We start from the raw sequence: 9,180 nt of genomic DNA, 5'->3' as shown, positions 1-9,180 counted from the left end.
TATATTTTAAAATCACTTAAAAAAAAATACTTCAAAATTAAAATTTTTTTTGTCAAATTTAATTGTTAAAAAATCATTATCCATGTAAAAAATCTTCACCAAGTGTAAAGATAAAGAATGTGTGACAGCATATTGATGGCCATTCTGTGTCATCACTTTTTATGAGAAAGGGAAAGTATGATGAGAGGAGTTGGTTAAGTTCCAAACTTCAGGTGAAATATGGTCCAAATTGCCGGCTATCTCATGATAAGTCTCACAAAAGGCTTGAAAACTCATTATGTAGAACTTATCCTTAACCGTTTCCTTGTGTTACATGTCACAAGCATGAATCTGAAACCCTGAAAGTGCAGAGATAAAATCCCTGAAACCCACATGAAAGTTTTAGTGACAATTATGTGGAGAAAGAAAGAAGAATCTGAGCAGTTTTTTTGTCTTTTGTGCACAAACTGATATGGTGAGTACCACATAGAGCCAACTTTCGGGAATCTAATACTCTCTCCTCATATATTTATGCTCATATATCCAAAGCCAACCACCGCTACATACAGAGTACACACTACACCTCACTCTTTATTTTGCTTTCATGCATCCCCACCAACAACTAAGATCTCGTCTCAAAGGTTGCATGGCTTTGCTCTTCTCTGTCTTGGTGCTATTTTTTGTAAAGTTATCAGTGCATTATCTGGATATGTTGGCAATCTTGTTATTATACTACAACCATTGTTTAGGGTTATATATATAACTTCTTTCTTAAATACTTTTATTAAAATAATCTCCTTCTCTCAATAAATGTATAACTTTTATAATGATATAGAGTAATTAATCTCAACATAAATTTACTATATAAAGGGTTGGTAAATTTAATAATCTTAAGACAAGTTAATTTAAAATTCTGTTAAGAAGCTAAAACTATTAAAAAAATATATAAATTTTGTGTCAATTTTGTTATGAAAATGTTTTCTTAGAGAAATAATAAAAATTTTGTTATGAATAATGATACGTAAAAATTTGTTATCAACTTTTTTTATAAAATATATTGTATAAAATATTTTTTATAGAAAGTTTTGTAAGAAATATTTATAAGTTTCATAATTTTATAAGAAATTATTATTTAGAAAGGAATTACCTGGTCAATTAAAATATTTAAAAAAGATCTTTTCTTAAATAATTATATGACAAAAAAGAGTGATAAATTATAAAAAATTTTAGTAGGGAAAACTGAAACTGTCATTAATGGAGGGTATCATTTAGGCATAGCATGAATGGCAGATTTTGTTTTTTGTTTTTTTTTTTCTTAAATGTTGTAAAAGGATTTTATTTTCAATGGTGCGAGTGAAAAGGAAAATCTATTGAGAGAACTTAAATTCAGGAAATAAATATTTGTACCTCGATAAATTAGTTGTTGGATTAAAGATAGGTAGGTGTTGCTTTTTTATCTAGGAGTGTATGGTGGTTACTATTTGATTGGGGGTAATGAATAAGTTTGGAATCTCTTTATGCAAATCAAAAGATATTCCGTGAAGTTTTTTACACATAAGGTTTGGGTTGTAAGGGGAAGAGTGGAAAATTTACGAAGAATATGAATTTTTAAGAGCATAGAGAAAAGTCTTTCGGCAAAAGACACTAGAACCTTTCTCTCTTATTTCCAAGGTAACTGGTTTTATACAACTCAATCCACGTCACATTTGAAGTGTTAAAACCAAAAAGCTACTTAAGCAAAGATTCAAACCAATAAAAAGTGGTAACATTCATATAGCCGTTTTACTTGAACGTGATTACTTCTTCTTAGCCAAAATTTATGTGCCAAAAAGGATTTGACCTTAACTCTTTTAAATTTTTTTCCGCTACGTATAAACCCTTTGGTTAGTTCTTTTACTTTTTGAGTTCAACAAGTTTTGGATTTAATCACTTTAGAACAAGAATTATGCTAAGAAGGTACTCAAGCCGCAAAGACAATGTTGCATCCCTATTAATGCTTAATAATGTCAACATCACAACAACAACAACAAAAGAAAAAATACAAATAATAATAGTCATTCTCTCTATGAGTAGTGAGTAGCGAGTGGTAACTAAGAGTGAAGTATAGTATAGGTGGGGGTGTGATGAGGAAAGAAGCAGTCAAAGATTTTGTGTTGTAATGATTAAAGTGTTTGGTATGTCTTTACTCGTATGAAAATGATTTTTTAAGGAAAGGACGATAAACAAGGAACAAAGGAAACAGTAAAGAAAAAGTGAGTTTGGATGGCAGAAAAAAGAGATAAAGGGCAAAAATTGTAAAAAAAAAAAAAGAAAAGAAATCATCAGAAGGTGTGTGCCAGGTAGATTTTTTCAGATGCTAAGTGGACCCCTCTTGGAGTCAGGAACCGATGCATGATAAAAGGGTTCTTTTCCTCTTGGGCTAAATTTAAAGGCAAGAGAATTATCTCTTGGACCCACTCATGGCCCACCAACGGTGTTTCATTATTCTTCAATGGATCTATTCTTCTACATCATTCTCCTCCAAGGTTATAATTTTTTTTTTGAATGTGATCTTGGTTGAAGAAGCTATTCTTGATAGGAAAATTATGTTTTGAATTTTTTTTTTGATAAATTTGAGAAAGTTTCTATAAATAAAATTAAAATAGATTAATTTTTTTTATTTTTAAACCAAAATAAAGTAATAAAGTAGTACTTTTTTTACTTAAATTAGTAGTTTGTGAAAGTTTGTTAAAGAAAAACTTTGTTAAACTATGATTTTCCTTCTTGATATATATTTTCACATGAAATGCTTGCAGTGTTCTTCTGACGTATGTTTCAGGTTGAATCACGATAGTAGGAATTACTCTCACTATGATCAGTTCAATTGTTATCATAATGAACTTATATTCTCAAAATACGTTCAAATTTGAGAATTACCTTTTCATATATTATAATTTTAATTTTAGTTAATGTGACATTTTTAATATATATCTTTTCAGATAAAAAAATATCAATATCTCATACTTAAAACAATATTGGTAAGTAATTTGATAATGGATGACATACATTCTCGTTGAAATAGATTATAATTGTTGAGAATTTAAGTGTGAGTCTAAATCCTACATTTGTAGAAATAAGAAAATTAAATATCATATAAAGATGAAGACCCGCAAATCTATTCTCTTAAGGTTGTTGGTCGAAAGCGGTATTAATCTCGTATATGTAAGTTGAGTTCATGATTCATTGATGTTGTTTCTTTCTAGTGATCCTTTTTCGAAAGATTCAATAATAATATTATATTAAGATATTAAGATGTGATTTTATATTTAATTTATCATCACAAAATTGTATAATAAAATAAGAATAGTCTCTTATTCTTATTCGTATATATTGCAAAATTTGATCAAGTTAGACCCTCTCAAAATTGTTAATGCTATAATTGAATATATTTACATATATAATGTTAATGTAATATTGCGATATTCTTTACAACACACTTATTAAAATGGATATAATATGCTTTTCACAATCAGATGAAATCATCCAACATACGTTTTTATTGTTTTAGCCCTTTTGTATACTTGAATTTAGGTGCTTTCCTAAGCAAAAACACGTACAAAATAGCGTTTCCTTTTCTAATAAAAAAAAAAGATAAATTGCAATCTTCCATCTCAAAAGCCATGCATAATTTATTTGCGACATTGTTGTATTAAAAACAACTCAATTTAGTTCGTTTCGGAAAAAGTGAAACGCAAGACTACTTTTGTGCGCAATAATAAAGCTAAAACAAGATTTCGCCATAGTAGTCACTTTCATCTTTCAAAACTATTTTGAGTATGAATTTCTTAAGTATTGAGCTAGCCATATTGTCTCTCACATATGAAATTAAGTATAAGTTCAAGTTATACATTAAGTAAAATTATAAAGTTAAATAATATATAAAGAAAAAAAATCCATAAATATACTATTTTAAAATTTTTAGCTAAAAATATTACCAATCTCTTATATAAACTAATTCATATCTTATTATTCTTTGAATCTTTCTCATGAATCTTCTCCAAAGAATACCCATTACTTATAATGTTATCTGCTTTTAGTAGTTTATGTTGCTAAGTGCTGTTCTTGATTTAACATTGATTGATTAGATACGCGATGATGACAAGTTTTATAAACAAATAATTGATCATAGAAACCATAACTTATGGATCCCTTTTGTCCAACATCCATTAAGATTATAGCCACCGCTGTATAAAAGTAAAGCCAAAATACAATAATAATATTATCTAGTCGTATATTATACTTATAGCGCGTACTCATCGTTAAAATATGTGAATGTTCAGGAAGGAATATTGCAATACACAGCTTTGGAAATAAACTATTACAAATGTTGCAGCATGTCACTTCTTGCAACATGCTATGTAGATTCTTTACTCTGCCACTTTAATTTTCTGTGTTTTCATCCTATTTTAATACACCTGCTTCACTTACACACATGATTTAGATATAATTATTATTTTTTCCTTATTTGGTTCATATTAATTAAGTCTTTGTTGTAGTCTCAAATCCAAACTCAAACTTGATCTCTCTTTCACACACACAAAAGAGTAAAGCACTCATTTTCAATTATGTAATGTTCTTTTTTATGATTTTTTTTTTTCGATCTATTATGTGGGTTACATAATTAGAGGTTACCCTGGCCTCTGCTTTAAATTTTGTATTCTTTCGTAAAGGCAAAGTGCAACCAAAGTTTATATTAGTGCAAAAATAAGTATTAATTAATACTGTATTAGGACATGTGTTTAATATATGAACGGGTATTTGAGTCACGGATTCACTTAATTAATAAAAATACATTTTTTTTTATTTTATTTTAAGTCAAAACTAAATTATAATTCTAATTAAAATCTAAATAAACTTTAATACAATCCAAACACAAAGCAAAATAAAAAAATACAAGTTATTTATGTGTTGGTTAAAAAAAAACCTAACATAACCCAAATGTAAAGCCTAACTTAATAAAAAAAATTTGTGTAACCCTTTTATCTGCGGGTTGGTGAGCCAACCCGGCTCACCACGGGTTCAACCCGGATGAGCCATGTTCTAAATGAGCTGGGTTAAAAATCAACCCGTATTGAAATTTGTAAAAAAATTTCAACCCAACCCGACCCGAACCCGTGGTGAGCTGGGTTGGCTCGCGGGTTCCAACCCATTTTGACCGCTCTACTTAAAAATTAATAAAAACCAAACAATTTTTTTAAAGTATTTTAAGCCTTAATGGAGTCAAACTGTAACGCCCCATTTAATTTAATACGCAAAATTAAAGGAAACGTCACACAGAGATAAAAATGTAGCGTAGTCCTAGGGTTCTTAACACAATCCCTACAAACTGGGCACACCACGATGCCAAAGGAAAACTAAATAAAAGTCTAACAATAGAGAGTAGATCAAGAAGGCATGAAACAATACATGGGCCATAGCCCTAAGGAAACCATGAAGAGAATTAAAATCCAGCCCAGATGGCTAAGCAGCGGAATCGTCATTTCCTTACTGACTGCGGGAACCTTGCCCATTTGCTCCCATCAATCCAATTGATGATCATCGCAAGAAAGAAGAACCACATACAAGACAACCATACAACAAACAGGGTAAGCTAGAGCCAAACAACATTTTCATCATACAAGCAAATATATTTTCATCATCCAATATCCATACAACAACCAAGCATGTTATGACCTTTCAATCAATACACTACGACTCGACTCGACTCATTCAGATACGTATAACCATGGTCGGATTCAGTGGATGCTTGCACTTGTGGTGGATACCTTTGCTCACCCCCGAGCTATGTGTTACAAGTGTTTCAATGAATCAATTTCCCTCACCACAAGGTTAGCCCTTAATGAATTTCAGGCCTCTTGCTACTCTCACCACAAGAGTCAGTCCACTCTAAGTGAGACTAACTGACCCCTTAGGGTGTCAGGATGCAATCCTTACCTAGTTATACAAATGGGGCACCACCATAGGCATCCACTAACAGGGGCCATGGAATTACGTCCTGACCACTGAAGCGCAACCCCGAAAGCCTCACCTAGATACCCCAAGGAATTATGCACTGACACAGACAACATATGATCACACAGACAGATAGTATTCGTCATGCAAGGGTATATTCATTATGTCAACCTTTAAAACCAATGCCTTTCATGTTTCAAATTCCAACTCAATCCAACTCCTCATAACCCATCCATGCACATAGGATTTCAACTCATCTCATTATCATGCCTCTTTAATAATAACCACCTCATTTATTTCACATGCCAAGTACATACCAAACCCGTCATCTACAATTCATGAATCATGCCAAACATACATAATATTCCATTATATACATGTTTCTCATCATACCATTCATTTACAAACCAATACTAATCATCCAAGAACAAACGAGCATCCAAACAACACATTGTCTCACCCAACCCCTCGCTCAAGCTGAAGGGCCTCGCTCAGGCGAGACGTGCTCGCTCAAGTGAGTCCCTCTTCGCCTAGGCTAGGGCTCAAAAAAAGGGGCAGGAGCACACGCGGGATCTCGCTTAGGCGAGACCCCTCTCGCCTGGGCGAGGTACTCGCTCGCTAAAAAAGTCGAGCTGGTCGCCTGGGCGACCTTTCGCGCAAAAAGGTTCCAGGCGAGTCCCTGTTCATCTCGCCTAAGCGAGACTAGCTCGCTTAGGCGAGAGTAACAGGCCTCGCCACTGTTCTCCTGCAACAGCCGTACTCACCAAACCAAAACAACATACCAAATGCATTTTAAGCACACAGAGCCTCAAATCAGTCAAAGACCCTCAGTACAACAGTGGAACAACAGTAAAAATGAAATACACAAGTGGGTTCTAGCTTCCCTACCTGGAAACATGGTCAACCGAAGCCTTGACGACACGACACGAGCACTGCAGCCCTAGGAACGCACTAAGGAGCTGAAAATAGAAGGTACACGGGACAAGGGCAGATTAATACGAAACCCCAACTATGAAAATACAAAGGAAAAACACTAGAACTCATACGATCTAGAAAAGGGGCACTTACGTGGAGTAGGAACTGGTTCAGAGCTACTTCGAGAAAGCTTGGGGAGAAACCCTAGCAGAGCGTTCTGTGAGAGCAAGGGGTGACGGCTGGTTTCTGAAAGTGAATGGAGTGTGAAAATTAGGGCAACACGAAAGACTTTTATCCCATGGACCAGCCTTTAGGCCCACTGCTGTAGGGCAACCCTTAAAAAGAAGCTGAATAAAAAGGGGCCTTATACAAACAAAATTATCAAAATAAAAAATCTGGCTTATAATATGATAATATAATAATTCACTATTTATTATTTGATATAAATTAATAAATTGAAATTGATTGCCTAATTATTAAGATTAAATTCTTTTTAGGATAAATTGTTATATTCTAACTTAGTTCCCTTTTCAAATACAAAATACTGCATCTAATTAATTAAATTACCTCTACAGTTATGTTTAAACTAATTAAGCTATATAACAAGTGCTCTCAACAAAATCTAAAACTTTTTTCACATTTCAAACTCCATAATCCTGTAACTGAAATAATAAGGATAGATTTCATTATTTCATAATTATGTACAAATATAAATATGTGTCTAGAAAATTGACACTTAAAAATCAAACTAGTTGTAATTCAAACATTTAGAAAAGAGAGAACTCTCCATCTTAAGAGAAAGCACAAAGATGAAGCCAAGTGATAAAAAGATTGAAAATATGAAGTTCTATCACAATCCATGCACATGACCGTGCCACAATCTTCACACTCGTGCACAGTTCAAAATCCTTCAAGTTCTTTATGTTTAAGACTGACACAAGTATGCCAAAATTTTTCAGGACTGAGTTATTCTCAAAATCTTTTAAATTACCTTTTTTTTTTCTTTTCATATTTGGAATGAGTTCGAAGATATCTGTCATACATAACTTCTAAGGTTTCCCAAAGTGTTTATATCTATCTACAACGCCACCTAGCTTTGTTCTCGATGTATGTGTTGTCTTGAAATCGTTCTTCAAGAGCCTCAGATAATAGAAAATCTCTTCATATAAAACAAATATACATTCAAAAGTAGCAGGTTCAGGTTCAGCAAAAGACGAAAAACAAAAGAAAAAATATACAACACATGAAGTCCTAATCATAAAATAATGCAGTTTATCCAAAATAAAATGATGGCTAATAAGGGTATAAAGTGTAACATATCACTAATATATATTAGTTAGTGTAATTAGTAATACTTATTTATTGTACTGATTAATTAGCCTAAAGTTCTGTTTCACGGATAAGTAACCATGGTTATCAATTTACGTTAATGTTACCCTTTAACGAGAGTATTTAATTATATCTAGAAATCAAATCTAATTTTTTTATTAATGATTGTTAATTATTAGTTCTTGTCATAGGAGAGTTGCACCACAAATCTAATTTGACATATCAGTTTCTGTAAAATGTGTCATAAGAATCTCACTGTAAAACTTTCACTTCATATAATCACATCAAAGAATTATGAAAGGACGTTAATTTGCACAAAATCAAAATATCACCATTACTACATAAACATGAATTCTACATGTTTTTTACATTGATTGTCTTACGTCCACACTTTCGTAAATAAATACCACTTTTTACGTAAAATAAAAATTTAATTGATGTTAAGACTTGAGTCGAAATAAAAAGTATATTTTATACGTTAAAATATAACTGATATAAAACTTTAAAATATATTTAATAAACACTCTATTAACATATAACATACAGTCCTGACTTATTTACCATTGGCTAGCATAGAGACGTTGCTCCAATTTTACTCATGTAAACTGAATAGATATATTTGAATCTACTTGATTCTACAAAGTTAATTACGTAATTAATGTATTTTTCTTAAAATAATTAGCTTTCGGATTTTTACTTTGAATCTAAGTGGTATATCTGAATCCCTTATGCCCTAGCTACATGCACATTTATTTTTATCAAATTTCAGTGCAGGATGTTATATATATATATATATATATATATATATATATATATATATATATATATATATATGTATAAGAATTCGAAACACGCACACGGAAGCTAAATCCATTGAACAAATTACAAAATACTATATTCAAAAAAATAAAATCTATTCTTAAAAATATAACTACAAGTCTAGTTGATCACAAACCAGTTAACATA

Source organism: Vigna unguiculata, chromosome 1 (assembly GCF_037176805.1).
Source record: "Vigna unguiculata cultivar grain cowpea cultivar isolate G323 ecotype 2 chromosome 1, ASM3717680v1, whole genome shotgun sequence".
NCBI classification, from domain to species: domain Eukaryota; kingdom Viridiplantae; phylum Streptophyta; class Magnoliopsida; order Fabales; family Fabaceae; genus Vigna; species Vigna unguiculata.
The sequence above is the reverse complement of the archived record's forward strand: the minus strand, read 5'-3'. Positions refer to the sequence as shown.